Here is a 16,766-nt window from a genome sequence, read left to right as displayed (position 1 = left end):
GAGTACCATGGTTCAAAAGCATTGTTGATGATGCTAAAGTTTATATGACTGAGAAATAAAATTTATCCACATCTCCCCAGACTTTCTCTCAGATAATTCCAAATCCAGAATCGGATTTTACTTTTTTCTTTCCTTCTTTTCCTTCCTTCGCCTGCCCCCTTTTCCCCCTCTAAACAAGCAACATTTTGTTTCTTTTTTGGGGGCACAAAACCCTTTTCCCTTAAATATATCCATGGATTTCTCTGAAATTTATTCCAGGGTCTGCCTCCCATAACTCACATACTCACAGAGAACTCCTGTCTGTCCTGTAATAACCCTTAAACATCTACAAATCTCTACACCAGGGGTTGGCAAACTATTTCTAGGAAGGATCAGGTATTAACAGTACATCTTTTACGCTTCACAGGTAAGGCCGTCTGTGTCAGTTTTTTGAAAGATTTTAGCACTTTTTTGAGGTCAAACTTACATACCATGCAATTCACCCATTCTCAGGTGTGCTTCAGTGCTTTTTTAAAGTTAATCTGTATCACTGTCCAGTCTTCACTATTTAAGTCCAGTTGACTTCCCTGGTGGCTCAGATGGTAAAGCGTCTGCCTACAAAGCGGGAGACCCAGGTTCAATCCCTGGGTCAGGAAGATTCCCTGGAGAAGGAAATGGTAACCCACTCCAGTATTCTTGCTTGGAAAATCCCATGGACCGAGAAGCCTGGTAGGCTACAGGTCAAGGGGTCTCAGAGAGTCGGACATGACTGAGCGACTTCACTTTCTCTTTTCACTTAGAACATTTACATCCCTTTAAAAAGTCCTCTCGTGCCCATATTCAGGCAACTGCACTTCCAACTCAGGCAACTCTATTCTCTAGGGGGAAAAAAAAAATGCCTTTGCCTACTTGTCAAATGAATGGAATCATACATTTGTTTTTTTTTTGCTTAGCATACTGTTTTTATGGCTCATTCAGCTGTAACATGTCCCTGTGACTTGCTCCTTTCTTTGTGGAATAGGATTCATTTAGATGGATATACCACAGTGTATCTATCTATTCATGCAGTGATGGGCATTTGGGATTTTTTCCAGGTTCTAGCTATCAAGAAGAATGCTTTGAACATTGGTCAAAAAGTATAAACGGACAGTTAGGAGATGAATAAGTTCTGGGGAACTGATGCCAAGTGCTGGGCTGAGAGTAACCAACACTATATTGTATTACTTGAAAGCTACTACAGAGTTGCTGTTGTTCAACTGCCAGGCTTCCCTGTCCTTCACCATCACGGGGGCTATCTTTAAAAAAAAATAAATGGAGGTGGTGGAGGGCTTAGATAATGCTATGATGCAAATCCTCTTGCAACATATAAATGTATCAAATCATTAAACTGTGCAACTTAACCTCACACAATGTGGCATGTCAGATATGTCACAAAAGTTAACGCTCATGTGTCAATGCACACATCCATGGACAGTGCATGCATGAATGAGTGTGGCTCTGTTCCAATAAAACTTTATTTGCAAAAGTGAGACAGGGGCCATTATTTGTCCAAAGGGCCATAACTGTCTGGCCCCTAGCTGTTACCCACATTCTTGAGTGCCTGGAAACAGGAAGCCTTACAGCCAAGCCATATGCATTTATCTGTTAATGCCTCTCTCTTCACATAACCTTGAACCGTGTTGGGGCAAGATAATGTTTTGCTGGATACTTTTCTAATGCCCTGCCTGTTCCTAACACAACAGGCACAGAATAAATAGCATGCTTGAGTTCGCTCAGTTGTGTCCGACTCTTTGCGACCCCATGGACTGTAGCCGGCCAGGCTCCTCTGTCCATGGGGATCCTTCAGGCAAGAATACTGGAGGGGAATACTGGAGGGGAATACTGAAGGGAATGGGTTGCCATTCCCTTCTCCAGGGGATCTTCCCAACTCAAGGATCGAACCCAGGTCTCCCTCATTACAGGGAGGTTCTTTACTGCCTGAGCCACCAGGGAAGCCCTAATAACTGAATAAGTCATATTCATTAAGCCCAAGAAATAGAACTATGCCTAATTATCAGAATTTGATTCAACGCTCATGACGGCAGTACTCTGAAGATAAAACAATCGACGACACAATAGGATTATTCTTTTTGAGCTATATTTTTTTCACAAGGACTCAGAGTCATTCAATATGATTCAGTTGGTGAATTATGTCTCTCTCTCCAATGTAGAGGTTTTCTTCTTTTTGTTCAGTGGCTAAGTCATGTCAGACTCTTTGCAACCCCATGGATTGTGGCAGCCAAAGTCTTAAATTTTCCAGTTACTCTAAGGCATTCTAGAAAATCATTTGCATGTTCAGAACATCATCAGAAAAGAAATACTGTTAAAACTATCTTGATGTTTACAAGGAATAGATAACAGGAATGCCAGTGGGTTTAAATGACATTTTCCCCGGAACTTACGAGATGATGAAGGCAATGAATTTAAGCATCAACTGTCATTATTAACATTCCCTTCATCTCTAATATGGTTAATTTAGGGACGTTCTACAGCGACGTATTCCCAAGCCAAAACAATTTCTTTTTAAGAATATATTCCAAATGCCAGATGCATAATTCTTTTTTGGAAATATACTCCTGACAAAGCAATGGAATGCTCTTGCCATTCTGAATAGCTTTTGAAACCCCAGCTCAGACCTTAAAAGGACTGACTCATGGCTCAGAAAAACGCAATAAAACTGAATTGAATTAACAAAATGATACCCAGAAGGGAAAATAAGGCTGCCTGTGAATAAGTGTATGTTATACAGTGGGTGATTCTTGGTCAAGAAGTGTAATTTATACTCTGTATCGACTTGCTTTTATGGCGTTTTTTAAAGTTCAAGGTTACAGGTAGATTCCTACATAAGCAGCCCAAATTCTCCATCCTTTCTAATCCATGCTATCGTGCTAATAATTCATGGCAATATTCAGAATGAAGGTCTTTATTTTGAGGTATGAATGGGTTGATGACATAATTTAGCAGTCATTCGGGGACAGGTCTGTGGGTGGAAGGAATGAGTAATAATTGTATGGAGCACTTATCATAATTTAGCATTTGCAAGAATGAAGGTTTACTGTTAAGTAAAACCAACCTGTCCTCAGTTTAGAAAGCTATGAATATGATAATAAACTGGTATTACATAAAATAACGCATGAGTGCTCAGCTGTGTCTCTCTGTCACCTCATGGACTGTAGCTCTCCAAGCTCCTGTGTCCATGGGATTTTTCAGGCAAGAGTGCTGGAGTGGGTTGCCATTTCCTCCTCCAGGGGAATCTTCCCAACCCAGGGATCAAACCCGGGTTGTGTCAATTGCATCGCAGGCGAATTCTTTACCCACTGAGCCACTGGGGAAGCCCACATAAAATAATGCCTCCAGAACAGCGCCGAGAAGTTTAGGGAAAAGAAACAAAAAACCAAAAGGGGCGTTTGGGGAAGACTGGATACGTGTATAGGTATGGTTCAGTCCCTTCAGTGGTCAGCTGAAACCATCACAATGTTGCTGACCAGCTGTCGCTTAGTCGCTTGCTTGTGTCTGACTCTTTGCAACCCCATAGACTGGAGCCCACCAGGCTACTCTGCCCATGGGATTCTCCAAGCTAGAATACTGTAGTGGTTTGCCGTTTCCTCCTCCAGGGATTAAACCTGCATCTCCAGCGTTGCTGGCGTGTTCTTTACCACTGAGACAGCTGGGCTTCTCACTACGCGGCTATACCCCAACATAAAATAAAAAATTAAAGAGGAAATACGACACCTGTGAAGGGTTGCCTATCAACTGTTCAGAGATAATGAAACAATGTGTTTACAAATTGAGTCAACAAACCAAAAAAAAAGAAAACCACTGATCAGCTTCAAAGTGCCAGGAGAATTGCCAATCCCACTCCTGGGCATATATCCGGAGAAAACCACGACCTGGAAGAATGCATGCACCCCAGTGTTCACTGCAGCACTGTTTATAATACCCTAGATATGGAAGCAACGTCGACGTCCATCAACTGAGGAATGGATAAAGATGTGGTTCAGTTCAGTTCAGTTGCTCAGTCGTGTCCGACTCTTTGTGACCCCATGGACTGCAGCATGCCAGGCCTCCCTGTCCATCACCAACTCCCGGACTTTACTCAGACTCATGTCCGTCGCCTTGGTGATGCAATCCAACCATTTCATCCTCTGTCATCCCCTTCTCCTCCCACCTTCAATCTTTCCCAGCATCAGGGTCTTTTCCAATGAGTCAGCTCTTTGAATCACTTGGCCAAAGTATTGGAGTTTCAGCTTCAACATCAGTCCTTACAATAATGACTATTCAGGACTGATCTCCTTTAGGATGGACTGGTTGGAACTCCTTGCAGTCCAAGGGACTCTCAATAGTCTTCTCCAACACCACAGAGTTCAAAAAGCGTCAATTCTTTGTGTATACAATGGAATATCACTCAGCCACAAAAATGAAATAATGTCATTTGAAGCTACACAGATGGACCCAGAGATGGTCACACCAAGCGATGTCAGAAAGACAAATGTCATATGATACTGCTTATACGTGGAATCTAAGTGATGCACATGGACTCATTTACCAAACAGAAATAGAGTCACAGGCATAGAAAACAAATGTCTGGTTACCAGGGGGATAGGGGCGGGGAGGGGAGGAATAAATTGGGAGACTGGAGTTGGCATACACATGCTGCCTCAGTCGTGCCCGACTCTTTGCGACCCTGTGGACTGCAGCACCCCAGGCCTCCCTGTCCATCACCAACTCCCGGAGCTTGCTCAAACTCACGTCCATCACATCGGTGATGCCGTCCAACCATCTCATCCTGTGTCGCCCCCTTCTCCTCCTGCCCTCAATCTTCCCAACATCAAGGTCTCTTCCAATTAACTTCAAATGTACACATTTCCTTCTTAAATTACAAGCATTGTTTGGGACTAGTATATAAGGGCAACTAACTCGGTGTCGGATATGGGGTTGGAAGTTAATATCCAACACAATGCAGGCAAAAGGAACCTGGACCGTTGAGCTGACAGTTTTCTTCCAGGCTGGCAGTTCTTATCAGAGCTGCTTCATCGGAATTGCTAACCTAATTATTAATGTTGTTGTTGTTAAGTCACTCAGTCATGTCCGACTCTTTGCGACCCCATGGGCTGTAGCCCACCAGGCTCCCATGCCCATGGGATTTCCCAGGCAAGGATACTGGATCGGGTTGCCACTCCCTTCTCTATTGCTGCGACTATAATGTATAAGACAGACAACTAGTAAGGACCTGCTTCCTGTACAGCGCAGGGAACTCTACTGTTGACTCTGTAATGACCTATCTGGGAAATGAATCTGGAAAGGAGGGAATAAATGTATATAGATATATAAAACGGATTCACTTTGCTGTATAGCTGAAACTAACACCATGTTGTAAATCCACTACACTCCAATAAATATTAAAAAAAATAAAAATAAAAGAGATATGCCTTTCGGAAGGAGAAAAATTACAGCATCACAGCTACCAGAGGTGCGCTGTCTCGTACTACGAGGACACCGTGTATTAGAATGAAACGCAGAGAAAATGCCGTGTGCAAACGTGGGTTTCAAGTGCACTCGTGAGTTGAAGAGTGCTCCGTGGCAAGAATAACGGTGACCATCTTTATTTGAACAGTGACGACGGCTCTTTGAGACCGACATAATCCGCCCCCTGCCGTCTGTTCCTCCCGAATGGCCGGATTCATCACTTCCTGAAGAAAAAGCCACAGAGAAGGTATTTCTTCAATGAATCCTCAGTTCAAAAAAAAAAAAACCACAAAGAAAACCGTTGATAAACTTTAAAGGGCGCAGGGCTTCCTTTGACAAGCGTGAATTTTCTTTCTTTGTGGGTCAGATGATTCCTTTGGCGAGGCACCATGGTTCACCCTTTTTGAAGTACAGAAATGTGTGTGCATTTCTAGACAATCGTCTCCTGTCAGAACGGGGAATGGTGTCCAGTTTCACAGGATCTCTAGTTTCCGCTAAGAAGGTTCTGGAAAGAGCTCATGGGCAGTGACCTCAATCAATATGATCTCAACAGGTGGCCTGGCCATCAGTCACCGGCATCTGATAAGAGCAGTCGGCCAGAGGATGATCATCAGAGAGAAGGAAGCTATAAAGAGATGAAATGCCCGAGTCACTCCAGAGGGGAGAATTAACTGCCCAAGACAATGTCATCTCATACTTGATCTAGACTTCATTTACGTTCCTCAGGCGGACTGGAGGGTTCATATATAAGAAGAGAAGATCAAATACCCTCGCTTTTTTTAATTGTCTCGTATCTTTCTATTATTATGCTACCTGAGCAAATCTTCTTACCAAGTGGCAGGCTTCATATTATTTCTACTGCATATGGGATTTTAGGCTTGTGTTTATGCTATCGTGACTTCACAATGTCTTGCATGATAGTGCAACGTGTTAGCTCAATTTAAAAGGCAGTATATGTGCAGCTCAGACAACTCAAGATCAAAAAACAACTCTTAAACATTGGGGCTTCCCTCAGAGCTCAGTTGGTAAAGAATCTGCCTGCAATGCAGGAGACCCCGGCTTGATTCCTGGGTCGGGAAGAGCCTCTGGAGAAGGGATAGGCTACCCACTCCAGGATTCCTGGGCTTCCCTGGTGGTGGGCAAAAGACCTAAATGAACGTTTCTCCAAAGAAGACATACAGATGGACAACAGGTACATGAAAAATGCTTCGCATCACTAGTTATTCGAGAAACGAAAATCAAAACAACAATGAGGTTATCACCTCCCACAGGTCAGAATGGCCATCATCCAAAAATCTACAAACAATAAATGCTGGAGAGGGTGTGGAGAAAAGGGAAGCCTCCTACACTGTTGGTGGGCAAGTGAACTGAGGCAGCCGCTACGGAGCACAGCATGGAGGTTCCTTTAAAAACCGAGCTAGCATATGATTCAACAATCCACTCCTGGACGTATATCCAGACAATAATATAAACCAAAAGGATACAGGCACCCCATGTCCATCGCAGCGCTGTTCACAATAGCCAGGACGTGGGAACAACCTGTCTACTGACCGATGAATGTCCAAAGAAGACGTGTTACATGTACACGTTGGATACTACTCGGCCATAAGCAAGACTGAGACAATGCCATCTGCAACAGCATGGACTTCAAGACTGTCACACTGAGTGAAGTCAGTCACACAGAGATAGACAAGTATATAATACCGCCTATAGGTGAATGGCAACCCAATCCAGTACTCGTGCGTGGAAAATCCCACGGTGGAGGAGCCCGGTAGGCTTCAGTCCATGGGGTCGCTAAGAGTCGGACATGACTGAGCAACTGAATGGAACTGATTATAATACTTGAATCTGGAACTTCCCTCGTGGTCCAAGGGCTGAGACCCTGAGCGCCCAATACAGGGGAACCGGGCTCCATCCCTGCTCAGGGAAATAGATTCCAGATGACTCAAGTAAGAGTGTGCACGTCACAACAGAATCAAATAAATAAATGCCAAAATAGCAGCATCTGAACTGTGTCCACAGTTATCACTGGATCCAGGTTAACTCCTTAGGTTTTATAAATGGCAGCAATGTTAAGTAAAGGGTATAGTTCAAGAAAGCTGAGTGAAAGCAAACTCCCATTACCCCATTTCCTGTCAAAAATCCACACAATCAAAATAATAAATAAATAAATAAAAACAACTTAAAAAGTCTGTTGAGAAAACAGAGTGACCTATGCTTGGTCCAATTTCTGAGATCTGTTTATCTTTGCAAAGATCCGTGTTTTCTATCTTGGCACCAATACCGGGCTGATAATTTAAGTTAAACCATGGCTGAGGACTGGGAATTCAAGTCAATTTAAAACACTATGTCTTCTGTACACCACAAACATCCTGACACTAGCTGGTTAACTGGTTTTCTCGCCAGCTTGAACAGCAAACAGATTACTAACACTGTGACCTAACCAAAAAAAGCAAAACAAATGAAAGTTAAAAAAAAAAATAAACAAACCCAAAGCACCACAACAGAAGGTTTTAAATTAGGAGGGAAAAAAAAAAAATCAAGAAACTGTAAACTCCCATTCCATCAAGGAAAACCTAATCATTTTACCAGGCAAAGTGGATCTAAACAGGGAATACGAACCTTTTGTTTTCAAGGAAGAGCAATGAAGCTCTTTAAATTCAGATTTATGGAATTGTGTGGAAAATGCATCCTTGCCTTCATCTCACGTGACGGCAATCACCATTTTTCATGGTAAAAAAAACAAAAACAAAAAAATGGTTGTGATCTGTCTTAATTCAACACAGAGCTGGCGGGAAGGTATTCAGCCTCTGGGTACTTCCAAAAATGTGAGTGGCCACTTCCTGTTACGCAGGTTTGATGGAAATCAGTAGAGCTTGGATAAGATGAGAAAAGGAAATAGGATGAAGTTGCACCAGACACACTTTTGACCTTTGGATGCCCAGGGTCCTCAACATTTCTAGTCTTCATCCGTTATTATAAACACTACTCACCGTTCCATATTTTCATCCAAAGATAAAAAGTCAGCATTTTTCCCTTTCACGCTGAACACATTACTGCATGTTTTTTTTTTTTTTTCCCCTGTGCTTTTAGAATTTCACTCCTGTGCGTGACTATAATTTTTATTCCTCAGGAGACAAAGAATGAGTTAATTGCATACTCAGCTTTTTTTTTTTTTTCTACACCTGAGACTCAGTCAAGGAATACGTATATTAAAGTATCCAGTAAGGTAAATAAAGTATCCAATAATGTCTAAAACCCTGGAAGACCTTTGGCAACAATTTCTGCTCCTGAGGAACACTGGAGAGGTAAGCAGTCTGCTGTTTGAGAACTTTATCCTGACCAGGATAAAGAGAACCTCAGAAGGTGAGTATGGTTTTCCCAGTAGTCATGCAAGGATGTGAGAGTTGGACTATAAAGAAAGCTGAGCGCCTAAGAATTGTTGCTGTTGAACTGTGGTGTTGGAGAGGACTCTTGAGAATCCCTTGGACACCAAGGAGATCCAACCAGTCCATCCTAAAGGAGATCAGTCCTAAATAATCATGGGAAGGACTGATGCTGAAGCTGAAATGCCAATACTTTGGCCACCTGATGCAAAGAGCTAACTCACTGGAAAAGACCCTGCTGCTGGGAAAGACTGAAGGCAGGAGGAGAAGGGGATGACAGAGGATGAGATGGTTGGATGGCATCGCCGACACGATGGACATGAGTTTGACTAAACTCCGGGAGTTGGTGATGGACAGGGAGGCCTGGCGTGCTGCAGTCCATGGGGTCACAAAGAGTTGGACACGACTGAGCAACTGAACAACAATCAGGCAGAATTTAAGGCATATTCACAAAGAGTAGCAACCCCAATAAATTGAACTTCAATAGCAGAATTTATCAAGCCTCCAACATTGTACAGATATGATTGAAAGGAATGTGTTCATTAGAACGGGAGGTATTATGCCTTAGTGAATTTAATGCTATAAAATATAAGGAGAAATTGAAGATTCTAAGCTCTCACACAATGATGAGAGAATCTGAGAGGTGGTGAATTCACCTTTCTCCTACTTGCTTATCTATCTAGATTCTGATTTTGCTATTTTCCACTCTTATTTATTAGAGGACAATGAGGGTCTTAGCTCAGGCCTGAGATATTTTAAAGCCATACAAAACTGAGGGCTCCCCTGGTGGCTCAGTGGTAACGAATCCGTCTGCCAATGCAAGGAGACACGGGTTTGATCCCTGGGTTGGAAGATCCCCTGGAGAAGGAAATAGCAACCCACTCCAGTATTCTTGCCTGGAGAATCCCATGGACCAGAGGAGCCTGGAGGGTACAGTCCATGGGGTCACGACTCAGCGACATTTTTCATTGTAAGAACCACCTAGAGAGTCATAAATCAATGATACAATTGCCCTTTTTCTGACGTGGCCAAATTCCTGAAAGGAAAACGTTAGTCGCTCAGTCGTATCCGACTCTTTGGGACCCCTTGGACTGCAGCCCACCAGGCTCCTTTGTCTGTAGACTTCTCCAGGCAAGAATACTGGAGGGGGTTGTCATTCCCTTCTCCAGGGAGCCAAATTCTTAGGCATTTCTAATTCTCCTCTCTTTGTCAGATGGTTTCGTTCAAGCTCTTTGTTTCTGTCCTGGGAGATAAGGTTATGCTATAAGCAGTACTGTTATCTCGTGGCCACTAAAATTTCCTGTGGAATTAAAGGGAACACAATTTCCATGGAGGATAACATTTTGATATACAATTTAGGAGACAATGTTCTCTGCTGCTGCACACTGGGGATTTTTTTTAATCAAATGGCTTCTTTCTTTTTACAAATTATGATTTTTCTTTGAGCAAAACTTCATAAAATACAGTCTATTTTACGGAAAAACAGACTTTTGATTGTGAAAACTCTCAACCTCTATGGAAGCTAAATTTTTTAAAGATACTTTTATTTTTTTGGCTGCGCCACATGGCACTTGGGAATCTTAAGTTCACTAACAGGGATGGAACCCGAGCCCTTTGGGAAGTGCAAGTTACTCAGTTGTGTCCAATTCTCTGCAACCTCATGGACTGTAGCAAGCCAGGCTCCTCTGTCCATGGGATTCTCCAGGCAAGAATACTGGAGTGGGCTGCTGTTCCCTTCTCCAGGGGATCTTCCCAACACAGGGATTGAACCCAGGTCTCTGGCACTGCAGGCAGATTCTTTACTGTCTGAGCCACGATGGAAGCCTGAGCCCCTTGGAATCGCTACTGCTCAATCTGTGTGTGATGGGCGTATCCTGCTGCTGCTGCTAAGTCACTTCAGTCGTGTCCGACTCTGTGCGACCCCATAGACGGCAGCCCACCAGGCCCCGCCATCTCTGGGATTCTCCAGGCAAGAACACTGGAGTGGGTTGCCGTCTCCTCCTCCAATGCATGAAAGTGAAAAGTGAAAGTGAAGTCTGCAAACACAGAGCCTTAACCACTGGGCCACCTGCAAAGCCCCTAGCATACTTCTAAGATGGGTTCTTTATCTTGAGTTCATGGCTAGCAAAGACCACACTCGCTGTCCCTGCCAAATTCCAGCAAAGAAATGTTTATCTTCTTATAAACCTGAACAGTTTTTGCTGGACGCAGCTGCAAGAATTCACGGAGACTCAAACACAGCAAGAAGACTACTTAAAAGGAAGACGCGATGCATTACCCAAGGACAGCAACCACTAGCTCCTTGAACTGAACCGTCATGACCGAAATTTTCTCCCCTTTCTAACTGACAGCAAGTTTCATTATCTGAACACACTCTCTGTTTGGAAGGCGGGCTGTACTGTATTATCAATTAAAGGGACTGGTGGAAAGCTGAACCGGCCTATAACCCGCAGATGGCTAAAACTTGTTTTTCATATAAAACTGTTGTGTGCAAACTAAATTTAATTTCCCTAGATCAACACAGGATGAACTTTTGTCTTCTCAGGGGCTCAGATGTCGTGATGACCCCCGCCGTCTTTTGAGTCAGGGCTTCAGCCATTTATTTCTCCATCACTTCCTTTCTCAGCAGCCAGATTTCACAGGAAGAGAGTTAATGTTCCCTGAATTAAAAAACGAGACTCTGAAAGCATCCATCAGAGTTTTGGTGGGGGCTGGGGAGAGGGATAACATGAATAAGCTAAACCGCCAGTCATTCCAAATGACACTCCGTGGGTCAGTGTTATTGTTGTCGTTTAGTCTCTCAGTCGTGTCCGACTCTTTGCGACCCCATGGACTGTAGCCCACCAGGCCCCTCTGTCCATGGGATTCTCCAGGCAAGAATACTGGAGTGGGTGGCCATGCCCTCCTCCAGGGGATCTTCCCGACCCAAGGATCAAACCCTGGTCTCCTGCAACGGCAGGTGGGTTGTTTATGACTAAGGCACCAGGGAAGCCCAGAGTTATTAACACAAATTAAATGCAGAACATTCTAACGGAAGGAAGGTTAAGGTCACCCTCTCCTTTCCACTGAGAGCCGAAGAATCGATGCTTTTGAACTGTGGTGTTGGAGAAGACTCTTGAGAGTCCCTTGGACTCTTGCAAGTCCCTTGCAAGGAGATGCAGCCAGTCCATCCTAAAGGAAATCAGTCCTGAATATTCATTGGAAGGACAGATGCTGACGCTGAAACTCCAATCCTTTGGCCACCTCATGCGAAGAGTTGACTCATTGGAAAAGACCCTGATGCTGGGAAAGATCGAAGGCGAGAGGAGAAGGGGAAGACAGAGGATGAGATGGCTGGATGGCATCACTGACTTGATGGATGTGAGTCTGAGTGAACTCCAGAGTTGGTGATGGACAGGGAGGCCTGGCGTGCTGCAGTCCATGGGGTCACAGAGTTGGACATGACTTAGTGACCAAACAACACAAGTTCTTTCAATAATGGATTTCTGTCATCGGTGGGAGGTACGCATTGATTCCCAGCTTTCCAAGTTCCTTTATTTACTCTGCTTTGTTAAACGTTTGAACGTTTCAGACCTTCCCCCAAGACACTTAGCAGGATTTCTGTTCCTGTCCATCCCAAAATAATAAAGTTGCTTCGAACCATTCTTTTTAGGAGATCAGGTTGAATGCTTTTATTTGTTTGTTTTTTGGTGAATCTCTGCAGTAGCCCTGAAACAAAGTCTCAGCTTCTGATTCAGTTGTCAATTTTTCTTCCTACCCCAGGATGAGAAGCAAGACATTAATGGGAAAAAATGTATGTAAATAATGCCAAAGACGCAGCCATGGTTTCCAGGGTACCAAGCGACTATTGTATCTAAAGTTATGAGAAGTCCAGAGAATGCCCTGACCAAGGGCTCTTGGGTTTATTAGGGGACAGTGTTATAAGTGTAGGCCAGGGTTCCCTGTAAATGCAGAAAGAGAGATGTTCGCAGCATCTCTTTTCTTTTATTATTTTTTTAATTGAAGGATAATGGCTTTACAGAATTTTGCTGTTTTCTGTCAAATCTCAACATGAATCAGCCATAGGTATACATATGTCCTCTCCCTTTTGAGCCTCCGTCCCCATCCCACCCGTCTAGGTTGACGCAGAGCCCCTGTCTGAGTTCCCTGAGACACAGAGAAAATTCCCGTTGGCTCTCTCTGTTACATATGGTGATGGAAGTTTCCAGGTTGCTCTTTCCATATATCTCACCCTCTCCTCCCCTCTCCCCAGGTCCATAAGTCTATTCTCCGACCAAGCATAGCTTTTAAAAAAAAATTATTTTAATATTTTTTGTAATGGGGTGAGGGAGAGAAAAGAGAAAGACAAACACCACGTCACTAATGTGCAGAATCCAAAATATGACACAAATGAAATTATTTACAGAATACAAAGACTGAGACATCGAAAACAGGCTTAACGGTCCCTAGAGGATAAAGGGCAGGGCAGCGGTAAACCAGGAGCTTGGAATTTATAAATATAAAACTCCTATATATAATAGTAATTTATATAATAATGTAATACTATATAATAGTAATGTGGTATAATATCATATATAATAATATATAATCAACAAGGACTTACTCTGTAGCACAGGAAACTCTCCTCAGCATCTTGTAATAACCTATAAAGGATGAGAATTTTAAAAAAGAATATATTTGTGTATATACACATATGTGTGTATATAACAGAATCACTTTGCTATATACCAGAAACACAACACTGTAAACCAATTGTAATTTTAAAAAATAAGATACATGTACCTCAGTGTTCATAGCAGTGCCGTTTACAGTAGGCAAGCCAGGGAATATATGTATTAATATGCCTATGGCTCATTCATGCGGATATCAAACGGAGACATATATAATAGTATACTTACGGCTGCCTCCTGTTGGTGTGTGGCAAAAACTAACACAAGATCATAAAGCAATTATCCTCCCATTAAAAATATTTTAAAAATTTAAAGTATTTTTTTTTTTTTGAGGTGGACCGTTTTTAAAGTCTTGATTAAACCTTGTATAACACGGCTTCTGTTTTCTCTTTTGGTTTATGGCTGCGCATCATGTGGCATCCTAGCTCCCCAACCAGGGATTGAGCCTTCAACGTCTGAATTGGAAACTGAAAATCACCCAGTCGTGTCCAGCTCGCCGCGACCCCATGGACTGTACAGTGCATGGAATTCTCAAGGCCCGCACCCAACCTGGGGATCAGACCCAGGTCTCCCACATTCTTTACCAGCTGAGCTACCAAGGAAGCCCTCTGAATTGGAAGGTGAACTTGTAACCACTGGACCACCATGGGAGACCCCTGAGCATGGCGTCTAAAATCTGCTCTGCCTGTTACTCTGGATAATAACCACTTTCCTTCATGGTGCCCTATGCTAGGAGCACCGAAACGTCTAGAACGGGATCTTCTAGAATGGAAGGAAACCACTTCCTCTTTGTCCAGCTGTCCTCCTCATCTTCCTGTCCAAGCTGGCCGCTCTGCTGAGAAGAGAACCTCATGAGAGTCGCCTCTTTAAAGCGTGGTTGTTTGCTGACTTGTCAGGAGAAATCCAAGGGGAGGACCGCCGATGTTGAATTGACAGCAGGTGAAAAGCGTCAACTGGTCTACAGGAAGCTCTTCTATAATCCGGCAATTGACCTGGTGGGTCACAGTAGGGTTTGACCTTCCGTTTCTCCTCATGTTTCAGGAGGGTTGGGACTAACAGGAGCCTGAAACTGGGAGAAGAAAGCAAGAGGCGTCTCTCTTCCTCTTTGCTGCCCCAGCGTGGACGTTGGTTCTGGTGGGTCTGGCTTCCTCGGACACGTCTATCACGCAACTCACATACACCAGGAGTGCCAGCCAAGAGCTTCCTTGAGCCCCTCCTTCAGGTGTGTCCTTGTCCTGGGAATGGCAGCATTTCCCTGGGGGTGTTGGCCCACAGCTTCATGATCTCAAATCAGTGCTTTCAGCGACAGAGCATCTCTCTGATCAGTCCCCTTTTTTAAACAATCAAATCCCTCTACTGAAATCCCCCATGGTTCAGCAGGCAAAGAAGCAGCTTACCAACGCAGGAGACTGAGGACAGGTTGGTGTGATCCCAGGGTTGGAAAGATAGCATGGAGAAGGGAATGGCAACCTATGCCAGTATTCTTTACTGAAGAATCCCAAGGACAGAGGAGCCTGGCGGGATACAGTCCACAGGGTTGCAAAGACTTGGACACCCCTTAGCGCTCATGCACCTACGGAAACGCATAGTGGGGATTTTCAAATCCTGGACTTTTACTGATGCCTTGAAAGGTAAGTTACCAATAGAAGCGCTGTAAGTGCTTCAAGAACTATTGTACTTGTTGGCAAGTATGTCAGTAAGATTGTATATATACACACACATATAGCCTATATAAATTGCATATACATATATATATCTGTCTGCTGCTGCTGCTGCTAAGTCGCTTCAGTCATGTCTGACTCTGTGCGACCCCATAGACGGCAGCCCATCAGGCTCCCCCGTCCCTGGGATTCTCCAGGCAAGAACACTGGAGTGGGTTGCCATTTCCTTCTCCAATGCATGAAAGTGAAAAGTGGAAGTGAAGCCGCTCAGTCGTGTCCGACTCTTAGCGACTCAATCAACTGTAGGCCACTAGGCTCCTCCATCCATGGGATTTTCCAGGCAAGAGTACTGGAGTGGGGTGCCATTGCCTTCTCTGCATGTACGCACTACTATATATAAATTAGGTTATCAACAAGCATCTGTTATACAGCACAAGTAACTATAATATACTGTAATAACCTGTATGGGAAGAGAATCTGAAAAAGAACAGTTCCATGTATGTGTATGACTGAATCACTCGGCTGTACACTTAAAACTAAGACAACATTGAAAATCAACTATACTTCAGATTTTTTTAAAAAAAGATGCATGCACTTCAATGTCCACAGCAGCACTATTGAGAGTACGTAAGACGTGGAAACAAAGCACCTGTGTTATCAAGAGTGGAATGGATTGAGACGTGATGCGCGTATGCCATGGAGTACTACTCAGCAGTGAAAAAGAACAAAATTCTGCCACTCTCAGCAGCCTGCGTCTACTTGGGGGCCATTATGCTTATGAAGTAAGTCCAAGAGAAAGACAAACACTGTATATGATAGTGCGTAAATGTGGAACCTAGAAAATTCAACAAGCTAGTGAGTTTCACAAAACAAGAAGCAGACTTCACAGATATAGAAAAACTACTGGATCCCAGTATGGAGAGGGAGGGAGCAGGCAGTAGACGGGTGGGGATTAGGAGATTCAGACTAATACATATGAAATAAATAAGCTACAAGGCTACATTGTATGGCACAGGGGATGTAGGCTGATATTTTACATTCAATATAAATTACTGTATTACTATTTAGTAACATATACTTACTGTATATACTCACAAGTATAACATATACTTACTATATAGTACTATATACATTACTATAGTATACATTAAATATACATATATGTACATACATATACATACATACACATGTATACATACATACATAAATACACATGCACATACATATATACATAAATATACTATCATATACATTATATAATACATACATGTATACATGCATACATATACTATAGTATACATTACTACAAATACAGATTGATATTAACTATAAATATATTAAAACTTTGAATCACTGTCGTCCACGTGACACATACTGATAATATTGTAAATCAATTTATAATTTTTTTTTTTTTAACAAAAAAAGTAAAACAAGAAAGGGTCAGATTACAAAGCTGAGAATTCACAGTATGGATATTGTTCACAGATTTCAAGTTTGCACAGACTCACATCCAGATGAGTAGGAAAAGAAACAGATGAAACACAAACAAATATTTGAAAAACATC

General features: G+C 43.0%; 1 non-coding gene across 1 annotated transcript; it reads left to right on the top strand.

Annotated features, from left to right (window-relative positions):
* The first annotated feature begins 563 nt into the window (after window positions 1-563).
* On the top strand, window positions 564-636 carry TRNAC-ACA (transfer RNA cysteine (anticodon ACA)). The gene has a single exon. It is a non-coding gene; the product is annotated as a tRNA-Cys (tRNA).
* Window positions 637-16,766: the final 16,130 nt, after the last annotated feature.

This window comes from Bos taurus, chromosome X (genome assembly GCF_002263795.3).
Source record: "Bos taurus isolate L1 Dominette 01449 registration number 42190680 breed Hereford chromosome X, ARS-UCD2.0, whole genome shotgun sequence".
NCBI lineage: Eukaryota > Metazoa > Chordata > Mammalia > Artiodactyla > Bovidae > Bos > Bos taurus.
The sequence above is the reverse complement of the archived record's forward strand: the minus strand, read 5'-3'. Positions and strand labels throughout refer to the sequence as shown.